A 26297-nucleotide genomic window follows, 5' to 3' on the forward strand; every position below is an offset into this window, starting at 1 on the left:
AACACAGTAGAGAGGACGGTCGAGCTCTTTGCCACAGAAATCATGGTCCTGGATGGTATCAGGATTCTCCTACAAGGACACAGGAATGTTTATAGCTCAGATCTTTTGTTTGGAAAACAAATCACAGTTTAATGCTCCGCAAGTACAATGAAATCACCTACATAGAAATCAAAATCCAGCTCAAGGAAGTTTAAGTCTTCCTTCCTTCCCTCTTGTCCGAACTTTTGTGTCGACATGGCCCGGAGGATGTGAGCAGATGCGAAGGCGTGGGCGGCATCGAATTCAAGAGGAGAGAGAGAGAGAGATAGAGGGGTAGAGAGAGAGATAGCGAGAGGGGGGGAGAGATACAGTGAGAGAGCCAGAGGACTTCGACATGGTCCGGATCGACCAAATACTCCACCTACTCGCAAGACCCACCAACCACCAACCACCTCCGCCGTCCCCCCCCCCTTTTTCTGCTGGGATGGCACGTGTATTAAGACGCTACGTCGAACAAAAAAAAAAGCCAGGCGGCACGAATCTTGATGCTAAAATCAGACAGTCGAAGATAACAGACGGTTCCATCATTTCCAACTCTCCCACCTCCACTACTCTCTTATTTCCTCTCTTCCACAGTAAATCTCGAAACATTCCGCACTAACAAAAGGTCTCCTCTTAGGTTCAGTACTTCAGTGCCTCCAGTACCTACATCCGTGCCTCCTGTGCCTTCAATGTCGTGCCTCAAGTGCCTACATCCACGTGCCTCGCGTGACACTTGCAGTGACTCCTACGGGGCTTGTCGTGCCACACCCATGTCACTTCACAAACGTGGTTCTCTAACCGGATAGTCGGACCCATGCCTCTGCCGGCACACTTCTGTGCATCCAGAGAGTGCACAACCGTGACTGCACAAAACACACGTACGGGTCAGTACTAGTTTCAACTTTGGCGAGCGAGTACAAAAAATTACTTCCCTCTCCATAATTACTCCATAAATACATCGTTTTGTTCATCTTCTCTCCCGAGTCACTCGCTCTTCCGCTCCCCTTCTTCTCTGGTTCCTTTCATCTTTCTTGCTTCGTCTTCCTCACTCTATAGTCCACATAGATGGATCTACGATTCGCCCACTTTCTCTGAAATACAGTAAGTTTTCTCCCTTCTGCTTAATACTTACGCCTTCCGCGCTGTGTTTTTTTAGATGGATTCTTGTTTTATGTTACCCTTTTAATATTAGTTTTTGTGTTAATATCTTACCTCTTTTAAGAGGTTCTATAGGGGAATAATCTTGGGGGGCAACAGTTGATTTTTTCAGTTAGTTCGCTGCAAGCTTGTAGATTTGAGGAGCTCTGTGCGTGTTTTTTCATTTTTTTGCAGAGACACTAAGATCGAGGGATATCACCGTAGCAGCATTCGTTCCCCTCTACCTTAATCGTTGAAACAAGCATGTATCAGTGATATACAGTCCTTTAATTCTTTGTGCGATTAGTAGAGTGTTGAAACATTTTTTTAATAATTAATGAACCTGAGTCTTACATATTGTTACATCTCGCAGACAAAGATGGCGTGTAATGTTTGCAGGAACCTCAACTGTCCCGGTGTTGAATCTGATGTTGCTCAATCTTTCTTGATTGTGTCTTTGCCTCGTTCTTATGAGTCATGCCTGGTAAGTTATCTTTATTCCGCAGTCAGCAACCACACGTATTCGTTCGGAGCGAACTATACTGCGCATGCTTGTTTTTATTTTATAGGCCTTGATGTAATGTAATTAGAAGTTCAATTGTTTTGTATAGGTTTAATTAAATGTCATAGATGGTGCATGTGCCCGTGCCTGAAAGCCAGGAAATCTGAAGGAAAAAAAACAATTTCATGCATTTTTTTCTGAAAATCAGTAAAACATTTATTTACCTTTGTCTTGATTTTACTTTTATGCAGTATGTCCCATGCTACTACCGGAACCAGGTCCTTTCTTTGATCTCTTTATGGAAAGATGAAGCTTTCGAGGATGGTTTTGAAGATGAAGATTTTGACCTTGTGTTCGGCACTACTGAGGAATTGTCTTACAAGATTAAGTTTACAGATTGCGACCACAGGTCTAAGTTTCATGGACCTAGATGGGAAAATTTGATACGTGACTATGATCTATTTTATGGTGATATTATAAAATTGGATTTGCAAGCAAAAGATTTCTTCTTTCCGATTGACTTGATGTTGAGTGAATCTCGAGGAGGTCACAAAGCGTTTCCCAAACCTTCCGTTGGTACATTCTGATCGCTTATCAATATTTGTTCTAGTTTAACATTTATCTATTATAATTTTACTGTGGCGTGCCATTGATATCTATGTGCTTAATCTTTGTGATATAATGTATTAAAACTTTCTTTGTACTCACAATGTAGTTTATAACTGTAATTTCCCTTTTAAAAGCCAATATTCGTTTATTTTAGTTTTAACTGCTTTATTTAGTGCTTCACACACGGTGGCTAATACATGGTTGTATTTACTTAGCCCTCGAAGGCCTCAGTTTATCGGAAAGGACCTACATAGACGAGACAGTCTACACCTGGGGCATAAAACTTTGCTATATCGACATGGCCTGCATGATTAAACTAGTCCTAAATGCTAAACACATCCCTGCCATTACCTTTGTGCACCGTCTATGTTTCACCAACGTTCACACAGACCGTTTGGTATGTCGTTGTTTATTTCTCTAAACCACAGTCAACATGCGTGTCTTCGTAATCTAATGCCAGAATAATTTGTTATTGTACAGAAAATCCCAGCTATTGTTACAAATGATCTTAGGATGAAGCTTGGATATTTGCCTCTCAAGGGCAGCATCAGGCTTGTTCAAATTTTCAGCAACATTGATTTTCCTGGCACCTATTGTATACAAAAAGATGGAAGGATGGCGATCACCGGGATTTCTCCTTTTGCAAATGCAGCCAGGCTGACAGTTGATTGCGTTGTACTGATCACTATCGAGTGGCACACTGTGCGCGGGCAGGACTCGCTCTCACTTGTGATCACCGGTCTTTAGACCACATAAATTTGAACTACTATGGTATTAAGTTAAGTATCGTATGTGTGTTATTTCAAACTATGAGTGCAGTTGAAATCGTCGTACTACATACCTAATAGAACTTATCGGTTTAAATTATTATTCAGACTATGGTACTGAAAGCAGATGTGATCCTAAATGTGGTTGTTGTCGCTGTTGTTGTTGTTTCTTGTTGATGTTGTTGTTGCTGTGGGTGTGTCTCTTGGTTCAACATGTTTGCTCACAGAGGCACTTGAACCTAGTGCAGGCTCAGTCCTGTGTTAAGAAGACTCATGGTCATGCCTCCGTGCTTTGGTTAACTTAGCTGACTTTGTGCAGTAAGAGAGACACAACCGTGAAGTTAGTGAAGGCACGGTCATGTAGTATAAGAGGGTACGGCCGTCCCTCCCAGTTGTCATTATTTCAGCTGAGTCGTGTCCTCGGATAGGCACGTTGGTCGAGCAAGCGGAGGCACGGTGCCATATTAGGAAGAAGACTTGCGGTCGTGCGTCCCATGTCAAAAAGAAGAGTTGGGATCATGCGTGCGTGTTCAGTATGTTTGTAGTGACAAGATGCTCAGAGAGGCATGTGCGTGAATCAATTGGAGGCATGGAGTCCCACTTGTTGCCACTGTCCGATGTCCCTGTTCTCGCAGCGACATCACTTAAAAAATACTACTCCATTTGTTCATTTCTATAAGGCGTTGTAGACACTTCAGACAGCGTGCAAAAGTCGACTCCAACCCGTCTTTCCAGATCCACCACACGCGTCGCTCCTATATGGAGTCCGATGCTTCTCGTACCAAGAGGGCAAGGCTCATGCCACCGACGACGCATTCCGCTGGGTGTTTGACGGTACCGGCGGGGACCGGTGAGGGTCCACCCACCGGATCTGAGGAGCACGGGAAAAAAACTCGTCCAGACCGCATCAGCGATCTCCCAGACGTCATCCTAGGTGAGATCATCTCTCGTCTCCCCATCAGGGATAGCATCCGTACTTGCATCCTCGCTCGTCAATGGCATCCTTTATGGCCCACCGCTCCTCTGAATCTCGACTGCCGTGAGATCCCTGTCGCTCGTCTTTTTAAGCCTCTAGGAACAGTTCATATCGAGAAAATCTCTGTGGCGCCTCCTACTTGGGAGCTCGCCTGCGAAAGGCACTTCGGAACTCGGTGCCCTCGCAAATCTGGCACTGACGATATGACCCTTACGGAAGCCATCCTCTCCGCCCATGGGGGCGCAGTTCACCATCTCTGCATACCGGCGTGCTACCTCCAGTCCAGACACTGTCGTTGATGCCTGGCTGAAATCATACAAACTGAACAATCTCCAGGTGCTCAGGTTCTATTACACGTTCCCAGATTTCGTGAGAGAGTGTGTCGTACAACCACTCACACAACCATCATCCGCGCCTTTTGCACCGACGTCCTTCTCTCGCTTTGCATCCTCCCTACACACCGCCACCTTTGCTCTTTGCCAAATACCAGACAGTTACGTTCAGGCTCTTAAACTACCAGTGCTCAAGAGACTTTCACTTGTGGACGTTGGTATATCAGACATCTCGCTTGAAAGCATAATCCACTCTAGTTGCCCCGCACTCCGGTGCCTTCTGCTTACTTGGAATATGGAAAGCCGTTGCATACGAATAAACTCACGTAACCTTGTAAGCATTGGAATTCGCTATGGACGTGGTGAACTTGTTATAGAGGATGCCCCGTCACTTCAGCGGTTGCTTAACGATATTATCAGCAGCAACTTGCAGATAACTATCATGTCTGCACCTAAACTGGAGACTCTGGGCAAATTCCATGATTTTTTCTCTGAATCCAAGGTCACGCGTAACCCTACAGTTATCCAGGTACCTAGTTTTCAGTTGCATTTGTTCGAGTAAACAAATTTCATGTAATAGAACCTTTTGTTCAATTTTTAAAATTCTTATGCATGCACCATACAGGGTTTGCCGGCAGTCAGCCTGTCAACAGTGCTTCAAACGGTCAAGACTTTGCTCGTCAAGGCGTGTCTTGAACTGGACATGGCCGTTTCCCTCATGCAATGCTTTCGAAGCCTTGAGAACTTGTTTATCGAGGTGATGATTCTCACACACATTGAAAACCCATAACATGCATACTGTACTACTTCTACTATATTTCTTAAAAAGCTTGTCTTGCATTTGTCTGTAAATTGATACACCCGTGGCTAGACATGTTTTAGTATTACATACACCCATATGTACAAAAAAAACCAATAAATACTTTACACTGGATGCTCTTTTGACAGAATCATTGTTTTTAGAGCTTAAGTATTTTCATTCTTCATGTACATGTAGGGAGGACTCTGTTGCGGAGAAACAAATACATGGCGTCGTAAGCACCAACCGTTTGTCAAACAAGATGACTTTCATTTGAAGACAGTTACGCTGGATGACTATGAACCCTGCTTGGTAAACATTGAATTTTTGAGATTCTTTGTTCTCAGTGCAAGCAAGCTTGAGACCATGAGGCTTAACTACAGTTTCGACCAAGACTTCACGGAAGAATTTTATGAAAAGCATCAAAAGGAACTTCTGTGGCACAAAAAGGCTTCTGAACATGCTCGCCTTATATTGTCAGGAGCATGCAAGCACCGGTTCTTTTATTTAAAACTCACGCGTGTTGAATACCTGGATTTGACGGACCCATTCAGATGTGACTGCTGAATACAAAGCTAGAGTAAGTTGTTCAAGGTTGCAGGTTTACATGTTGTTGCGCCCTTTTGAACGTGCGTTTTGTCTAAACACAAACAGACAACCCTTGTAGTATTTTGTACCGTCTGTAAGCTTGCCATAACAATCCTTGACCAGAAAGTGTTGTGACTATGCAAATGAAAGTGTTGTGACTGTGCAAATGTTCGTGCCTTCAAGCACATTGAATGTTTCAGCGGAAAGATTCTGAGTATTTTATCGGCACGAAACTGACTCTTTGTTAGTACAGTACCATATTCCCACTGATAATGAACTCGTCGGTAGAAGCCTTTCCAATACTAAAGCAAGTTCGTGATTCGTAGGCCAATAAAACCATGTGTATCGTGAAATGCCGGTTGTTCTTCGTCTTGAGTTCAGACTTTCCCTATAAACTTCACAATCGTGATTTTCTAACTAAGTACCAAGAAGGTTGGTACACGTACCTGTAGAGGCCTTACTTCGGCACCTTCTGCGCACACTTTTCTGCACCCAGAGAGGGTTTATACTGAGCCAGGCCTGGAGAAACACCACGCCCGTGCATGTGGTGGCTCCCCAACAGTTCCTCCGGCGCCCTCCTGCATCTACGTGACTCACGTCACATAAGCCGTGACTGTTGGGTTGATACTCGTGCCTAAGAGGCTTCATTACCGTGCCTACGGTGTTTCAATACATGTGCCTCACATGACACTTGCCGTGACCGTTGTGGTTGCAGCGAATACATGCCCGTGCCTCCGGAGCTAAGTATTCGGATCCATGCCTCTGCCACCGTTATTTTGTGCATTAAGAGGGTTGACAATCGTACGTGCCTGTAGAGGCTAGACTTCGGTGCCTCCGGATCCTACACCCTCGTGCCTGGCGTGCCACGAGCCGTGGATTTTACGTTCCCCTGGAGACGCACGTGACGTGGATCCACAGACTCCACAACCATGTCTCTTCAACTGAGATTTGGCAGCCATGCCTCTGCCAACACACTTTTGTGCATCCAGGGAGTTGATACCTATGTCTGTAGAGACTTCAATGGGGTCGGTGCTTGCAGAGACTGCAATTAGGTGCCCCCAGCGCCTGCACACACGTGCCTCATAGGACACTTGCCACTGTGTCATGTCTCTTTAACAGAGTATGCCGACCCAGAGAAGGTTACTGACTTCGGCGCCTTCTGCGCACACTTTTTTGCACCTAGAACCCAGAGAGGGTTTATACTGAGCCAGGCCTGGAGAAACACCATGCCCATGCATGTAGTGGCTCACCGACAGTGCCTCCGGCGCCCGCCTACATCTACATGCCTCACGTCACATAAGACGTGACTGTTGGGTTGACACTCGTGCCTAAGAGGCTTCATTTCCGTGCCTCCAGTGTTTCAATACACGTGCCTCACATGACACTTTCCGTGACCGTTATGGTTGCAGAGAATACACACCCGTGCCTCCGGAGCTGAGTATTCGGATCCATGCCTCTGCCACTGTAATTTTGTGCATCCACATGGCTAACAATCGTACGTGCCTGTAGAGGCCAGACTTCGGTGCCTCCAGAGCCTACACCCTTGTGCCTCACGTGCCATGAGCCGTGGCTTTTACGTTCCCCTGGAGACACACGGGACGTGGATCCATAGACTCCACAGCCGTGTCTCTTCAACTGAGATTTCACAGCCATGCCTTTGCAGTCACACTTTTGTGCATCCAGGGAATTGATACCTATGTCGGTGGAGGCTTCAATGGGGTCGGTGCCTGCAGAGACTGTGATTAGGTGCCCCAGCCAGGCCTGGAGAAACACCACGCCCGTGCGTGTGGTGGCTCCCCGACAGTGCCTACGATGCCTGTCTGCATCTACGTGCCTCACGTCACATAAGCCGTGACTGTTGGGTTGATACTCGTGCCTAAGAGGCTTCATTACCGTGCCTACGGTGTTTCAATACATGTGCCTCACATGACTCTTGCCGTGACCGTTATGGTTGCAGAGAATACACGTCCGTGCCTCCGGAGCTGAGTATTTGGATCCATGCCTCTGCCATCGTTATTTTGTGCATTAAGAGGGTTGACAATCGTACGTGCCTATAGAGGCTAGACTTCGGTGCCTCCGGATCCTTCACCCTCGTGCCTGGCGTGCCATGAGCTGTGGCTTTTACGTTCCCCTGGAGACGCACGGGACGTGGATCCACAGACTCCACAGCCATGTCTCTTCAACTGAGATTTCGCAGCAATGCCTCTGCCAACACACTTTTGTGCATCCAGGGAGTTGATACCTATGTCTATAGAGGCTTCAATGGGGTCGGTGCCTGCAGAGACTGCAATTAGGTGCCCCCAGCGCCTACACGCATGTGCCTCACAGGACACTTGCCACCATGTCGTGGCTCTTTAACAGACTATGCCGACCCAGAGAAGGTTACTGCCTTCGGCGCCTTCTGCGTACACTTTTCTGCACCCAGAACCCAGAGAGGGTTTGTACTGAGCCAGGCCTGGAGAAACACCACGCCCGTGCGTGTATTGGCTCCCCGACAGTGCCCCCGGCGCCCGCGTCCATCTACGTGCCTCACGTCACATAAGCTGTGACTGTTGGGTTGACACTCGTGCCTAAGAGACTTCATTTTCGTGCCTCTGGTGTTTCAATACATGTGCCTCACATGACACTTGCCATGACCGTTGTCGTTGTAGAGAATACACACCCGTGCCTCTGGAGCTGAGTATTCGGATCCATGCCTCCGCCACTATAATTTTGTGCATCCACATGGTTGACAATCGTACGTGCATGTAGAGGCCAGACTTCGGTGCCTCCGGAGCCTACACCCTTGTGCCTCACGTGCCATGAGCCGTGGCTTTTATGTTCCCCTGAAGACACACGGGACGTGGATCCAGAGACTCCACAGCCATGTCTTTTCAACTGAGAGTTCGCAGCCATGCCTTTGCAGTCACACTTTTGTGCATCCAGGGAGTTGATACCTATGTCTATGGAGGCTTCAATGGGGTCGGTGCCTGCACAGACTGCGATTAGGTGCCCCCAGCGCCTCCACGCACGTGCCTCACATGACACTTGCCACCGTGTCATGGCTCCACACCACCATGTCTCTACAGACCGCACAACCGTGCATCCTTAACTGAGTATGCCGAACCTTGGCTCTGCCACCAAACTTCTGTTGTGTCCGCATGGTTGGTAGCCATGCCTCGTCCAGACGCACGTCAATCCAAGCCGTGACTATTCCACCATGTCCGTTAAAATCTTATAGATTAGGTACGTATATATATTGTCATCTTTGTGGATCGTAAAACCCTAGCCCTCTTCCCAGATCCACCGCACAGGGACCTGCATCGGAGGCAGCACGAGCTCGGCAATGGAGACGAGGAAGCGTGCCTCTAGCAACAAGAAGACGAGGTTCGCAGCTGTACCCGTGCCCTCTGAGCTCGTTAAGAGGAGCGACCGTGGCCCGCCCACTGGATCCGAGAAACATGTTGAGTCTGGTCCGGACCGCATCAGCGATATCCCGGACGCCATCCTCAGCGAGATCATCTCTCGTCTGCCCATAAAGGAAGGCATGCGCACACAAGTTCTTGCATCTCGGTGGTGCCGCATATGGCACACCGCACCACTTGAGATCGACTTCCGTGTGATCCTTGATACTCGTTCTACGAGATCTCTGGAAAACATCTGCTGCCAAATCATCTGTGTTCTCTCGGGTAAGCAAACCATCCAGGAAACATACCTCGGAACTCAATGCCGACATCTTAGCTGCAACTGTCGCGGAGAATCTATCGCCGATGACTTCAGTCTTCCTGTATCTGTCCTCTCCGATCACGAGGGCCCGATTCGCCACCTCTGCATCCCGGCAAGCTACCTCCAGTGCCAACCTTGTGGCATCAATGAGTTGTTCCTGTCTCGGAATCTGGACAAACTCCATGTTTTAGAGTTCTATCATATATTCCCAAATTTCTTCTATACAGGGTCATCAGCAGTCAGAATCCCTTCTTCTATGCCGTCGCCACCGGCATCCATCTCTAGATTTCGCTCGTCTCTCCATGCCGTCACCTTCGCCATGTGCAAACTAGAAGACAATCTAGTAGAAATGCTTTGCCTCCCACTACTCAGGAGACTTTCGCTGGTGAAGGTTTATATATCGGATGTCTCCTTGCGGAAGTTCATCAACCACGGTTGCCCTGCCCTGCAGTGCCTGCTGCTTGTTTGCAACAAGAAATTCACCTGTCTACGAATAAAATCAGCTAGGCTTGTAAGCATTGGCATTCATTCCGACGAAGGAAAACTGATCATTTTGGATGCGCCTTGCCTCCGGAGACTGCTACATGATTCTGTAGATGCACAACTACAAATAACAGTTGTGTCCACGCCTGTGTTGGACACACTGGGAAAAATTTCTGAATTTCCCAACGAAACAAATATCATCATTGGTTCTACAGTTATTCAGGTACTGCCTCTGCATGTTACTTTGATCTGCATTATTCAAAAGCACTTGACATTCACATCCACGAGCTAATAATACCTCGTTATGTGCTCAATGAAGGGTCTCTGCATAAGTAGCCTACACACGGTGCTGGATTCTATCAAGACCTTGTTTATCTCACAGACATGCTTTAATCTGGATGAGATTGTTGACTTGCTGCGATGCTTTCGATGCTTGCAAAACTTGTTTATCGAGGTGATGATTTCACACACGTTGAAAGCCCACGGACAATATACATAATATACTGGCACTAACTGCTCAGTTTTGCTCTTCATGTGTGTTTAGGGGGGAGGATGGGATCAAAGAGGTATAACAAATGAATGTCGCCAAAAGCAGTTGGTGTTTCTCAATAATCACGACATTTGTTTGAGGACATTAACGCTGGAAGACTATGAAGTCACAGATGCAAACACTGCATTTGTGACATTCTTTGTTCTCAATGCTAGGGTGCTACTGACAATCAGGCTTAAGTTTGGCCTGCGTAGAGATTTCACTCGTGAATTTTACAAACGGCAAGAAGAGGCACTTCAGATGGACAAAAGGGCTTCTAATTGTGTCAAGCTTAAATTAACAACAACTTGCAAGCATATGCACATGGATTTAAAAAACACAGGTGTTGAATATCTGGATTTGCTAGATCCGTTCAACTGTGGATGCTGAAAATAGGTCTGGAGAGATGTACTTGTTGTATTGAATGATTGCATTGTGTAAACATGGTCAAACGATTCTCACTCATTTTCCACCGTACTGTCTGTAAGTTTTTTTTAGGCTGTAAACTCATATTTTTAAAATTAGGGATATAAACGTTTATGCTTTCTGTTTTCAATATCGGTCATATGTTTCTGGACCGAATGATAAAGGAAATCAGCTCGCACAGATGCTCAAAAATCAAACTAGTATCCTCTTGTTTATCTCAGTTATTTTCCATGAAATTCTGTATTTTAAAAGCAACATGCGTCGACTGCAAACCTGCAACTGCTGCAACTGCGCCTCTCCGAAGGACGTCTGTGCACCCCACAGGAAACGAACCGGCATCGAGAGGTTGTGAAAACCATACGTCCGTGCGGACGCGTTAATAAAAACATTTGGAATGTTGTGATAACGACTTAAGGTCAGCAACAAACCTCCAATCACTTTTTAGATGTCGGGTTCCCATTATCATTACCATATTGAACAAAACTCATGCATCCGAAGAATTCGTCAAAGAAATATATTACAGATTTTAAAGGTGCGCACCGTGGCTTCACTCCCCTGTCCCTCGGAGTGGCCGTGTCTTGCAAAACAACCAGGAGAACCCAAAAACAACTAGGAGAACAACCATGCACCAACTGTTTAAAGACCGCGCATCTGTCAATGAACACATCACTGAGAACATTTAGAATACAGAGGCCTTTATGTGTGTCTCATTCTTATCATTACATGACAATGCGCACCGTGGCTTCACGTCCCTATCCCTCCGAGAGACCGTGTTAGAGAAAAGTACTTTGGAAAACAGAAGCATGGTCATGCGTCATGGGCGTGCCTTATTTGCATGTAAGTCCGTGCGTGTTGGTGTTGTCCGTGCGTGCCTCTATGATCATAATAAGCCAATAGTCTTGTCTTTGCCGCTGTACAGTAGCCCCATGTCAATGAGCAGGCACGTATTATAAGTGTCTGTTCTGTCTTCTGCCAACCCAGACTGCCCCCTCCTGCTCACCCGATGTAAAGTTCATCGTCCCTTCTCCCTCGATTCTCCCTCTAGATCTAGAGTTAGTCCATTTTCTCTTAGTTCCTATGTGAATTTTTCGCTACGATCCGTTTTCCTCTCTGTTGGTTTTGTCTCTCCGTGTTTGAATGCGACGCATCTACGCTATTATGCTAGGAATTGCATGGAAAATCATTGTGATCTAACCCAAATCCGCACAGTACGAGGCCGAACCTATACATGACCTGTGCTTATTAGGGATAGGTTGGTTGGGAGTCGGCGTTTGTGCTCGAGAACACTACGAGCTGCAGTGACCTGCGACGTCCAAGTCCGAGGTGAGCGATGAACTTTGCCGAGGGAGGTTGCTAGTTTAAATTGAAGCCCATAAGGTCTTGCAAACAACGGTGGTGGCCGGAAGTCCAAGGGAGTGGCCAGATGTTGAGCTCTATTGCGTAACCGGCCACAGTGTGCTGGAGATCGGTGTTTGGGGTGCTATTGACTAGGAGTCGGCGTCTGTGCTTGATGATAGCGTTTGGGGTCCTGTACGCTGGAGACAAGGTTAACGTTGATGGATCATCCGTTTCAAATACAATCTAGCCACACATGTTCCGGTGGTTGGGTGTCGGCGACGATGGCGTATGGTTGCAGATGACGAAGTTGCTGGGTGCGGCTCTGACGAATTTACATATAATTTCAATGTTACAAACACTCCTTTGAGCCGCCTGTTGATAGACTATTGTTTCTCCTCTTTGCCTCTCTTGTCTTGAAATATACATTTGCTGAAGCTGCTTTTAAAAACAGGAAGCAGAAATCCTTTCACTGATTGACATTGACAACCAAGATTTTGAACTGCTCTAAAAATAGTCAATACTGAATTGTGATGAATTAAGCAACCACTTTTGGAAAATAAAATACTAATTTAATTAATTTCATATTTCCTCTGTTATTACATATGCCATATCTACTGTTCACCTTCTAATCAAAAGTTGTGCACGTGTCTTTTTAGGAAATTGCTTATGAAAGACTATTTATGTAAAAATGCCAGTTTAGACGAATAGTTTTTCAAGATAATAAAATGTTCCTTGTCTTGAGAATTTCATATAACCGTTTTGTTGCAACGTATTCTAGGGGAAACCATGTGCTGTGATATATGTACCAACTTCGGTTGCCCTGGATTGGAGTCCGGTGTTCTTTACAGCGCGATAACAGTGCAACTTCCTCGATGCTTCAAGACATGCCTGGTAAGGAGAGATGTTTGCCACCCCGTGTTGCCCATCAGTTACTACCATATTGTTCACAACGCGATAACAGTGCATCTTACTAGTGTATCTTTCTGATTGAGGAAATAGAAGTTTCTACCATATTGTTGGAATGGAATGCCTACATTTAAGAATTTAATGACATGTTTTCAATTTTTTATGTAACTTGTTTTATCCAAATAGAAACCTGTTGAAAACAATTGGTACATATAAGATAAGCGCTATCTGTCTTGGTTATACATGTCGGTATTCAAGGATTCCTTCTTTCTGGTTTGACGATTTTTTCCCTTGCGCAGTATGTGCCATGCTATTGCAGGCAGCAAGTCACTTCTTCAATCTATCAGTGGAAAGAGCAAGCATTTCAAGAAGAAGGAAAACAAAGGAATCCAGTACTGATCACCAACGACGATCTGTCATATGAGGTCTGCATCACTGATGAACACAACCGGTCAAAAATTCATGGACCTGGCTGGGAAAAGTTAATTAGTGACTATGATCTTCATTACCGAGATCTAGTCATCATAAACCTGGATACTGGGAGTCTGTCCATTGAGATAGATCTAAGACTCAGTGATTCTCAAGGAGGTCACATGCCCCTTCCCAAACCATCACTAGGTAACTCCACCAACTTCCATCCTATTTTATCATATACGTTTATCAGCATACTTTGGTGCTCCTACCCCTGTCCACTAAATGAATGTCATACTTATAGTCAAAGTTATTTCAAAAACGTTTTATGCAATTCTATTGATTATCATCCCAACTTGATCACATTCATTGTATTTAACCATTCCTTTTAACTTAAATCTGGAGTCCATCAGTTTAAACAAATTTGTTTGAAAATGAGTTATTTTTTCCATGCAGCTCTTGATTTTCTAAATGACTCGGAAAGGGAGTACATTGAGAAAACAGTGTTTGGTCGAGGCGTAAACCTCTCATACAGACAATTTGGATAGATGATATACTATGTGTTTGAGACTGATGACTTCCCCACCGTACCCTTGGTGCAGCGTCTAAACGTCACCAATGTCATAAATGGTCGCCTGGTTAGTCATTGAATATTTGTTTTGATCCACTGCCATGGTTTTGTTTGCTATTTTAGATGTTTTATGTCCTTGTACATTGATTTTATCTAGTAATATCGGTACAATCTGCAGAGAATCCCGTCTGCCGTTGTGAGGCTTCTAAAGATGAACCTGGGATATCTACCTCAAAATGGTGGAATCATCCTAACAAAGATGTATGATGCAATAGACACAAGCACAACATACTCCATACGAACCGACGGCAGAATGGAGGTGACAGGTTTTTCAGATTTTGCCCGGGAAGCTCATCTAAGTGTTGGTTCAATTGTCCTTGTCACAATTGAAAAGCGGTGGCCAACACTGGGAAACATGAAATTGCTGCGGATGATAATCAACGACCTTTCCTAATAGAGCGCTGCCGGTGGCTATACTTCCTAGTTCAATAATTTATGTATGTTTTTTGAACATGTTATACACACCACTTTTGTTATTTAGTTATGTCATGGTATGTAACTGAGCATATAATTATGTCGAAGAGGACGGTGGTGAAAATTTCCTGTAAAAGAAGGTGAAACACTTACAGTAATAATGGAGAATGATAAATGGAGTCGCTGAATAATAATAAAAGGATTCGCTGACTAATAATGGAGAATGTATGGTTGTGGTGAAGTGTGTTTCAGAATAGTTTAGTGACGTTGCTAGCTCCTCATGTTAGTACTATACATAATTTTCACTATGGTGCTCCGCATAATATCGTCATGCCAATTAGTTTGTTGCGATGAGCTCAAGCATACACCTCCTAAAAACCTAGCGCCTTTCCCTATGGCTCAGTCACCTTAAGCATCCATGCCTTTAGAAACTGTTAGTTAAAACACTTGATAGAACACAGGCACAAATTGACATCCATGCAATCACATAGATTCATGTCCGTGCCTGACGTAGCGTCGTACATGTGCCTCTAGCTGTGCTTCTCATTGTATAAGTGTGTTTCGCAGCTGCATGCCCACGCCCCTCATTTCTTCTCGTGCCCATCTCGTACTTGCAACTATTTCAGACATGACCGTGCCTGTTCCATCGGCACATTCATGCCTCTAACAGTTAATTGGAAAACATTCCAGAAAACAGTAACGGATGCCTATTGTCAATCCTCACGTCACGTACATTCGACGTTCATTCCTTTGTCACAGAATAACATATAAGTTTAAAACGATTCTTGCTACACTTGTAAAACCCGGAATGCCCTGGATAAATGTTGAATCCCACCTTGCAGTAAAACCATGGAGACCGGTGCTTCCCAGAAACACATCTGTGGCTTTTTGCGCATGTAGTTGAGTGCACGGCTATTTGTTCGTGCCCGTGCCTCACGTAGCACCATAGCAACGAATTAACATCCGTGTAATCACGCAACTTCATCTCCGTGCCTCACGTAGCACCGTATGTGTGCCTCTATCTGCGCATCTTGTTGTATAGGTGCTTCTTGCAGCTGCATGTCCACGCCCCTCGTTGCTTCTCGTTCTTTCTGCCCATCTCGTAGCGTCAGTTGCAACACAGACATGCAACAGTGCCTCTGATAAAGCACAACACTTATACAACGAGAGTGCGAAAAGTTAACATTCGACGGCAAACTGAATGTATCACTGAAAACAATTGCCATGACCAGTGAATGTACCACGCCCGTGTGTCTGAGAGTTAAACCAGCCACTTCAAGCATGCTTCTCTTGGTCAGAGACTTGCGCACGAGATAAACTATAAAAGTTAACATTAGACATCAAACTACGCAAGACAATGATCATCTCCCCGACTTGCTGGAGATTCGACGGTTGTTAAAATCATAACTGCTGATTTTATTTTAATTTTTTATAAAGAAAAACCATGATCAAAAACCAAGGATGTGCACAACCGCACCGTCGGGGAGACGAAACCACAATCCACAACCCACGATGTGCACAACCGCATCGACAGTGAGATCATGCACTCCTTGCCGCTTCCCCGCCCTTAAATTTAGACTTCCGCTGCAGACTTGTCTTCCACAAACAACAAAAATTGCCATTGCGCTCCCACTCATTGTTCCCCACGAAATATCAGATTGCAGGAGGACGAACTGCTCCAGGCCATGGGATTCACCAAGGAATTCGAGGTGCAGGCCCATGGAAACACCAACTTGCAAGTGATCCACACCAACGAGTTGCACAAGGCGGCCACCATCATCAAGCAGTACGAGCGACACCTCAAATTCGAGCGCCACAAGATCGTCGGAGTTGATGTGGTGTACACCAACGATGTTGGCCAAGACCAGAAACCAGCCCTCGTCCAACTCTCCGTCGGCAAAGATCATCCGGTGCTGATCTTTCAACTGAGCGCCGCCGACAAGAACTGCACCAGGTTCGACAACTTCCTCGCCGACCCCAGGTACACGTTTGCTGGCTTCTCCATTGACAGCGACATAGAGATGCTCGGCCGCGTTGGACTGGAGATCGTCCACTTCGTCGACATCCAGAAGGAATGGAGGGTGCCTACAGCTACCAAGCCCCTGGACTCGCTTGGCGATGTCTCAGGCATCCTTGTCCATGACTACTACAAGGACATGAAGAAGAAGATCACCAACGCAGAGCACCAGCGCTGGGCGCGCATGCCCCTGACCATGAGGCACATCGAGTACGCGGCAAAAGATGCTTACACTGCGTACGAGATATGGAGCCGCCTCACCACTATCCAGGAAGGGCTCTGCCGGGAAAAACTCGAGAAGGAGCAGTCCAGGAAGCGCGCAAGGTCCTGGGGCGACTATGACTACTGAAGCAGGTGGTCCCGGCCAAGAAAAGTATCTACAAGATTGCTCATGCCATTCTAGATTTCTCGTTACATTTGCTTTCTCTCAAGACTACCGTTTGCTTGTTCTAAATTTAGATTTGCTTTTGTCGCAGTTAACCTTGTAGTTTGCTTCCAGTTTACATATGTTCTGAAAAAGTTTATTTCCAATGCAATGTTGGAGTTTTCTATTATTAGAATATATTGGCGTGAACTAGAAAATATAAACATAGTACAGATGCTACACGATTAGCGTAACGCACATGCACTAGTAACTTTGTGGATGCAGCGTCGAAATGCAGGGACAACAACTACAAAATGCTACTAAAAGCAATGCACAATGTTCTAACAAACCATTGCACACGCAATATTAAAAATAGTTCGAATGCAACACTTTTGAAAAACATTTTGAATACAGAGGTAGTTAGGTGTTTATTCTCCTTGCAAAACATTACTTACGTCCGTGACCCTCAAAGAAGAACACTACAGAGGCACGGTTGTCCGTCAATAACACCAACTACTTAAAACACCCACGGAGGCACTTCTGTGCCTCCACTCCTATGGGGACCGTGCATAAATTTGCTTCAGGTCCATTAATGAGGCTGAATGACTTCGAAGACACATCGAACTCATAAGCCATGGCCCCCGCTATGAAAACGTGCCAATGAAAGCTTCTTGAAAATAGAGGCACACCTTCACGTGCTTGCACCACGATCCTTCGCGTCCGTACCTCCCTTAGAATCACGTCCGTGACTTACGGCCAACTTCCGACGTATCGGGTCTATGAAGATTTGCATCCTACACCTCCGTGCCTCGACAAGTACGACGACCGTGCTTGTAACTGTGAAGCGTATAGGACAACTTAGGGACGACCTTGCAACTATTTCAGACATAACCGTGCCTGTTCCGTCAACACATTCATGCCTCTCAAATTTAACTAGAAACATTCCGGAAAACAGTAACGGACGCCTATTGTCAAACCTCACGTCACGTACATTCGACATACATTCCTTCGTCACACAAGTAATAGCCATGCCTCTGCCACAGAACATATATTTGAAAAATGATTCTTCCTACATATGTGGTTTTTTGCGTATGTAGTTGAGTGCATGGCTATCTGTTCGTGCCCACGCCTCATGTTGCACCGTAGCACGAATTAACGTCCGTACAATCACGTAGCTTCATCTCCGTGCCTCACGTAGCATTGTATATGTGCCTCTTGTTGCGCCTCTCGTTGTATGAGTGCTTCTTGCAGCTTCATGTCCATGTCTCTCGTTGCTTCTCGTTATTTCTGTCCATCTGGTAGCGTCTGTTGCAACACGGACACACAACAGTGCCTCTGAAGAAACACAGCACTGCTCCTCCCAGCGAATGTATGAAGAAAACATTTGCCACTCCTTATGAATGTACCACGCCTGTGTGTTTGAGAGTTAAACCAGCCACTTGAAGCATGCTTCTCTTGGTCAGAGACTTGTGCCTCTACATACTGCCCCTGCATGCCTCACTAGATAAATTGTAAAAGTTAACATTTGACAGCAAACCACGCAAGAGACCTATCATCGCCACGACTTGCTGGAGATATGACGGTTGTTAAAAACATAGCTGCTGATTTTATTTTAATTTTTTATATAGAAAAACCATGATCAAAAACCCAGGATGTGCACAACCGCACCGTAAGGGAGACGAAACCACGATCCAGAACCCACGATGTGCACAACCGCATCGACAATGAGATCGTGCACTCCTTTGCCGCTTCCCCCCCATTAAATTTACACTTCCGCTGCGGACTTGTCTCCCACAAACAACAGAAATCGCCATTGCGCTCCCACTCACTGTTCCCCATGAAATACCAGGTTGCAGGAGGACGAACTGCTCCAGGCCATGGGATTCACCAAGGAATTCGAGGTACAGGCCCACGGCAACACCAAGTTGCAAGTGATCCACACCAACGAGTTGCACAAGGCGGCCACCATCATCGAGCAATACGAGCGACACCTCGAATTGGAGCGCCACAAGATCGTCGGAGTTGATGTGGATTACACCAACGACGTTGGCCAAGATCAGAAACCAGCCCTCATCCAGCTCTCCGTCAGCATGGATCATCCGATGTTGCTCTTTCAACTGAGCGCCGCCGACAAGAACTGCACTAGGTTCGACAACTTCCTCGCCGACCCCAGGTACACGTTTGTTGGCTTCTCCATCGACGACGACATAGAGATGCTCGGCCGCGTCAGATTGGAGATCGCCACTTCGTCGACATCCAGAAAGAATGGAGGGTGCCTATAGCTACCAAGCCTCTGGACTCCCTTGGGGACGCCTCGGGCATCCTTGTCCACGACGTAGAGCTCACCAACGCAGAGAAGCAGCGCTGGGCGCGCGTGCCCCTGTCCAGGAGGCACATCGGGTACGCGGCAAAGGACACTCACGCTGCGTACGAGATATGGAGCCGCCTCACCATCATCCAGGAAGGGCTTCGTCGGGCAAAACTCGACAAGAAGCAGACCAGGAAGCGCGCTAGGTCCTGTGCGACTACGACTACTGAAGCAGGTGGTCCCGGCCAAAAGAAGTATCTAGAACATTGCTCATGCCATTCTCGATTTCTCATTAGATTTGCTTTCTCTCAAGACTGCCGTTTTCTTGTTACAAATTTAGGTTTGCTTGTGTCATAGTTAACCTTGTACTTTGCTTGCAGTTTACATGTCTTTTGCACAAGTTTATTTCCAGTGTACCACATAGGCACTTATGTGCCTATGTGCCTCTCATACCAAGGAGACCGTGCGTAACTTGGCTTCAAGCAGTTTTACGCAACATTCTAGACGCCAACCAAAAGATTCACCTTCTCTCTAATAAGTTCATTAACGAGGTCTAATGCCTTCGAAAACACATGCAGCTCATAGTCCATGCCCCCCGCAATGAACACGTGTGAATGACAGCTTCTTTAAAGCAGAGGTAGCTTTAAAGCAGAGGCACACTTTCACATCCTTGCATCATGATCCTTTTGCGTCCGTACCTCCGTTAGAATCACGTATGTGCCTCCAGTTCGTTACGTGTGTGCCTCTACATCGAGTAAAACCGTACCCCTGTCCGTGTTCTCAGAAGCACATCTGTGGCTTTTTTGGGCATGTTGTTGAATGCCTCTATAGAACCTAACCACGTTGAAACCATATTCAAATCTAACCACACTGAAATCTCTAGAATAAAATATGTGCCCCAGTTGAGACGTTTATTTTGTACTACTTGAAACTGCAATCTATAATAAAACAATACAGTGTAATAAAACATGCGCCTTCCGACAAAATTATTGTACTGGAAACTCCAATTTGTAATAAAACATACACCTTCCGTCACAAATTAATTGGGTCAACATTGCACTAACCAATACAATGTGAATTGTTCTGCCTGGTACGAAGTTATTGCAAAGTTGACACATTTCTTTTTGGATGGGGCAGTACTACTACTTAAGAACAAAACACGATTGCTTGACATGGAAACGAAACTGTCTCCATTTTGACATCAACGATTGCTTGACATGGAAAGCATAAAAAACCATGGAAAAGCAAACATCTACCAACAAAACTACACTACTCCCCGTCGTCGGAGATGTCCACTATCTCCATTCTAACATCGACGTCGTTGGCCTCCGCCTCCTGCTCCGCATCCAGCTCGTCGAAGAGAGCATCGGTCTTCGCCTGTTCTTCCTGGAGGAAGTGCCGGTTGGACTCCACATACGCCTCATCTTGGATGGACTCCAGGATAGCGGTCTGCTCCGCCATCAAGGCCGACTCACCGAGATAGAACTCCGCCTCGTCTTCCTCGTCTATGCCTTCCTCGTTGTCCTCGTCATCCTCGTCGTCCACGCCTTCCTCGTCGTCCTCCTCATCCTGGTCGTCCATGCCTTCATCGTCGTCCTCCTCATCCTCGTCCACGCCTTCCTCGTCGTCCTCCTCAACCTCGTCACCCACCTCCTCTTCCTCCATCAGATCTCCCCCAACTGGATCGCCCCCCTCCTCTTCCTCCATGACATCTCCCCCCACTGGATCAACTCCCTGCATGAGCTTCGACGCACGCCCCTCCACTTCCCCCACATCGCCAATCTCCTCCGGCCCTGGTGAGTCCGGAGACATGCACGCTGCGACCCGAGCGGCGCGCCTCGAACGGATGTCCTCCTGCAACTGAAAGCGGCGCTCGGGAGTAAGCATTGCGTAAGTAGTTATCTTGTGCCGAACCATGGCGGGGAACGTCACAAACGAAAAGAGGAAGATGGATGATTTCCTAGGATTGCCGACGAAAGAGGGAGAAGTGGGATGATGTCTAGTGGTGGTGGACGCCGCTCGGCTTAAATAACTACTCCTTGACCTCGAGCGAGGAGCCGGAACGCTGACACGCGGCATTCACTTCCCCGACGGATGAGGCGGCCATCGGTCCTTTTGGATTCCGCAACGTCGACACGTGGCGTTCACTCTATTAAATACTACCTCCACCTCCTGTAGAGCGGCGTCACCAGAGGAAACGCCCGTCGGACCCTTGGGTTTCCGGAGCGGCGTCCAGCCGGCGTTCACATGACGCCCGTCGAACGGTGGGGTTTCTGCAATCAACACACGCATGTGACACTGGGTAACGCATCAGCGTGCCTGTCCTAGCTTCATAGTTGTGCCTTTCAGTGCGAACGATTCAACAGAATCATTTGGAACACCAAAACAAACTAACATCACCCTACACAATGCCACGCCGTGCCTTCCTGGGACCCATGACCGTTCGAGGAATATACCACACCAGCGTCTCTCGAATAGGCCATTCCGTGCCTCACAGAGTAAACAGTGGGTGTTCACATCTGAACCAGTTCCGCTGGGACTCCCCAATTAAGGAAAGAACCTGACGGTGCCTTTGTGGGCTGAACGCCCGTGCCTTTCAGTCTGATCGAGTCGACAAAATCATCCGGAACTCAAACACACGGGAATGTGACTCTATATTATATGGCAGCATGCCTTTTAGCGCTTCACGCCCGCGCCTGCGACCCTTAACACTGGCACGAATGTCCACGCCATCGTCAGTGCATAAGTCATCGTCCGTGCCTATATTCACTTCACGCCTGTGCCTTTAATAAAAGAAGTATGACGTAACTCAGTACAGAACCATGGCTTTTGAAAACAAGGAACTTACGCTTTTAAACAACTCGACTCTCGAATCGGCCACTCACAAAGTAAACAACTAGCATTAACATCTAAACCCATCCTGCCTTCATTCCACGATAAACTTACGAATGTGACTACGGGAAAGACGAATCAATGCCCCCATGGGATTCATGTGCGTGCCTATATTTATCAAAGAGTCAATGGAATCATTTCGAACACAAATACACGCGAACGTGACTCCATATAAAACTACACCATGAAACTGCTGGATGCAAGCCCGTGTCTGTGACCCGAAACACTGCCAACACAGAAAAGCCACGAACGTACATGCCTTCATCAGTACGTCATTACAATACTAGGTACACAAACACAGACGAGCGTGACTCTATATAATACCACACCATGCCTATGACTCTCCATCAGATCGAGTCAATGCCTTTATCGAGTACTACACACAACAACAACAAAGAATCGTGACTGTGCTTTTGAAAACAAGGAAAGAAGCTTTCAAAAACAGCTTCAACAGTGAGTGTTCCCATCTGAACCCATTCCGCTGGGTTACCCCAACTAAAGAAACGAACGTGACTCTGGATAATAAGAAGACTTGCCTCCGCAGGATTCACGTCCATTCCTCTCCAACAGAATGAGTGAGTGCGATCATTTCGAAATACCAAAAGACTAGACCGATGGTAATGTGACTCTGACTGTGCGTAATGCAACCATATGCCTCTGTCGGCTGACCGGCCGTTCTTCTCGGTCTGAATGAGTCGACAGAAGCATTCGAAACAGAAACAGGGGCGAGTGTGCCTCTGTATAAAACAGCATGATGCCTTTGTGGGACGCACGCCAGTGCCTGTGACCCGAAATATTGCCAAGAGGCATGAAAGTCCACGTGTTTATGAGTACAAGTCATGACGCCACTTAGTACAGAACCGTGGCTATACGGACTTTAGGCCCGTGTTTTGCTTGAAAAACATGCCTTCTACATCCACGCGTCTGTGCGCCTAACAAGCAAGGAACGAACCCTGACGGTGCCTTTGGGGGCTGAACGTCCGTGCCTCTAATAAAAGAAGTATGACGTAACTCAGTACAGAACCGTGGCTTTTGAAAACAAGGAACTTACGCTTTTAAACAACTCGACTCTCGAATCGGCCACTCACAAAGTAAACAGCTAGCATTAACATCTAAACCCATCCTGCCTTCATTCCACGATAAACGTACGAACGTGACTACGGGAAAGACGAATCCATGCCCCCATGGGATTCACGTGCGTGCCTATATTTATCAAAGAGTCAACAGAATCATTTCGAACACAAATACACGCGAACGTGACTCCATATAAAACTACACCATGAAACTGTTGGATACAAGCCCGTGTATGTGACCCGAAACACTGCCAACACAGAAAAGCCACGAACGTACACGCCTTCATTAGTACGTCATTACAATACTAGGTACGCAAACACAGACGAGCGTGACTCTATATAATACCACACCATGCCTATGACTCTCCATCAGATCGAGTCAATGCCTTTATCGAGTACTACACACAACAACAACAAAGAACCGTGACTGTGCTTTTGAAAACAAGGAAAGAAGCTTTCAAAAACAGCTTCAACAGTGAGTGTTCGCATCTGAACCCATTCCGCTGGGTTACCCCAACTAAAGAAACGAACGTGACTCTGGCTAATAAGAAGACTTGCCTCCACAGGATTCACGTCCATTCCTCTCCAATAGAATGAGTGAGTGCGATCATTTCGAAATACCAAAAGAATACACCGATGGTAATGTGACTCGGACTGTGCGTAATGCAACCATATGCCTCTGTCGGCTGACCGGCCATGCCTCTTGGTCTGAACGAGTCGACAGAAGCATTCCAAACAGAAACAGGGGCGAGTGTGCCTCTGTATAAAACAGCACCATGCCTTTGTGGGACGCACGCCAGTGCTTGTGACCCGAAATATTGCCAAGAGGCACGAAAGTCCATGCGTTTATGAGTACAAGTCATGACGCTACTTAGTACAGAACCGTGGCTATACGGACTTCAGGCCCGTGTTTTGCTTGAAAAACATGGCATCATGATGTGCGTTCTTTCTTGAAAACCATGCCTTCTACATCCACGCGTCTGTGCGCCTAACAAGCAAGGAACAAACCCTGACGGTGCCTTTGTGGGCTGAACACCCGTGCCTCTCCGTCAGACTGAGTCGACGGAATTATTCGGAACACAAACACATGGGAACGTGACTCTATATTATGCGGCAGCATGCCTTTTACCACCGCACATCCGTGCATGTGACCCTTAACACTGCCACGAACATCCACGCCATTGTCAGTGCACAAGTCATGTCGCTGCCTGGTACAGAACCATGGCTGTATTCACTTCCCGCCCGTGCTTCTAATAAAAGAAATGCCACGCAACTCAGCACAAAGCCGTGCCTTTTAAAAACAAGGAGCTTACGCTTTTAAACACCTCGACTGTCGAACCAGCCACTCGCAAAGTAAACTTTAAGCGTTAACATCTAAACTCATTCCGCTTTGTTTCAATATTAAACATACAAAACGTGACGCTCCGATAGACCCAACCATGCCCTCATGGCATTCATGTCCGTGCCTCTCCATTTGATCGAGTCGACGCAATTATTCTGAAACCAAACATAGACGAGCGTGACTCTACATAGTACCACACCATGATTATGCCTCTCCACTCAATGTGCATCACAGAATATACAGAGTCACACTGGCCCGTGTTTCACACCCGTGACTCTACATAATACTACACTTACCGTGACGTGCGTTATTTGCTTCAAAAACGTGACCTCTACATCGATGCGACTACGTGCCTAACGTGACTCAGCCTAACAGGAAAATGTGACTCAATAGACTCGACGCCCATGCGTATCCAAGTGAATGAGTAAGCGGAATCATAGAGTATACAGAGTTACACTCGCCTGTGTTTCTGACGAAACAGTGAACAGTCGGTGTTCACTGTTGAAGCTGAACGGTCGTGCCTCTCCGTCTGAATGAGTCGATAGAAGCATTCGAAACAGAAAGTCGACGAGTTTAACAGTACAAATCATGACCCCACATGGACTTCAGGTCCGTGTTTTTCATATTCGTGTCTCTCGAATCGGCCATGCTTTCACCTTCATGTTTTGGCACCGTGATGTGCGTTATTTGCTTGAAAAACGTGACCTAGCGTGACCCAGCCTAATGCAAAAACGAGACTCAATAGACTCGATGCCTATGCGTATCCAAGTGAATGAGTAAGCGGAATCATTTGAACCAAAACTATGCAAGGTTCGGCAAAACGTGCTCCCCGCGGGAAAACAAGGTGCCTCTGGTGGAAGCACAACCATGCTCCAACTGCTAACATGCGACATCCATGACCTTAGCCTACTCATCTACATGTGCCAACAAACGAAACAACATGAAGATAATGCAACGCATAAATGCCTTACAGATTCATGGCAGTATAAAAGGCCAAATGCCCCAACGCAATGGAAAAACACGCTACAAGATCTCTGCCTACACTCCAGCAACGTTCTTGATCGGCTGCTAGGCGAGCATGTCTTCAATCTCCTTCTTCGTTGCCTCATAACTTTCCTCCACAGCAGCAAAGGAATCCTCCACCAGGCTCTTGTACTTGACGAGGACCCTAGCATTCTCATACATAAGCTGCCCCACTTTGCCCGACAGCTTCTGCACCAACGCATGGCTCTGCTCATACAGATTCTTCAAGCGGGCGGCCTCCCAATCCTTCTGGTTGAACTCGTTTAGAAGCTTCTCATTCTCACACAAAGATCGAACTATGAGACCAGTGGACTTCTCCACAGAGGCATTGCTCTGCTGCAGCAACTTCTCCAAACGAGCGATGAACTGCTGCTGCTTAATTAACTCATCGAGCAAGTCGTCGCTGGCTAAGGAATTCTGTACTGCCATCTTGCCGAGATCGTCTCCATGGCAAATGCGCTTGTGGGAGGAATCGCATCCATGCGAGAGATTGTTCGACACCTGGGCAACGGGGCAGGATATTCCTGCCGCCGCTACGGCGTAGCGGTGGCACCTCTCCCTTCTTTCCGCGGCTTTTGTCCTTGCTGCCTGGTTGCTTGAACAACCAGAAGCCCTCTTACCGGCCATGGCGAAAGCAAGGAGCTACCAGCAAGAAAGAGGTGCATGTCTCTAGAGAATTGTGGACGTGGGGTGTTCGATGAGAA

The sequence above is a fragment of the Triticum aestivum genome, chromosome 1B, assembly GCF_018294505.1.
Source record: "Triticum aestivum cultivar Chinese Spring chromosome 1B, IWGSC CS RefSeq v2.1, whole genome shotgun sequence".
Taxonomy (NCBI): Eukaryota; Viridiplantae; Streptophyta; class Magnoliopsida; order Poales; family Poaceae; genus Triticum; species Triticum aestivum.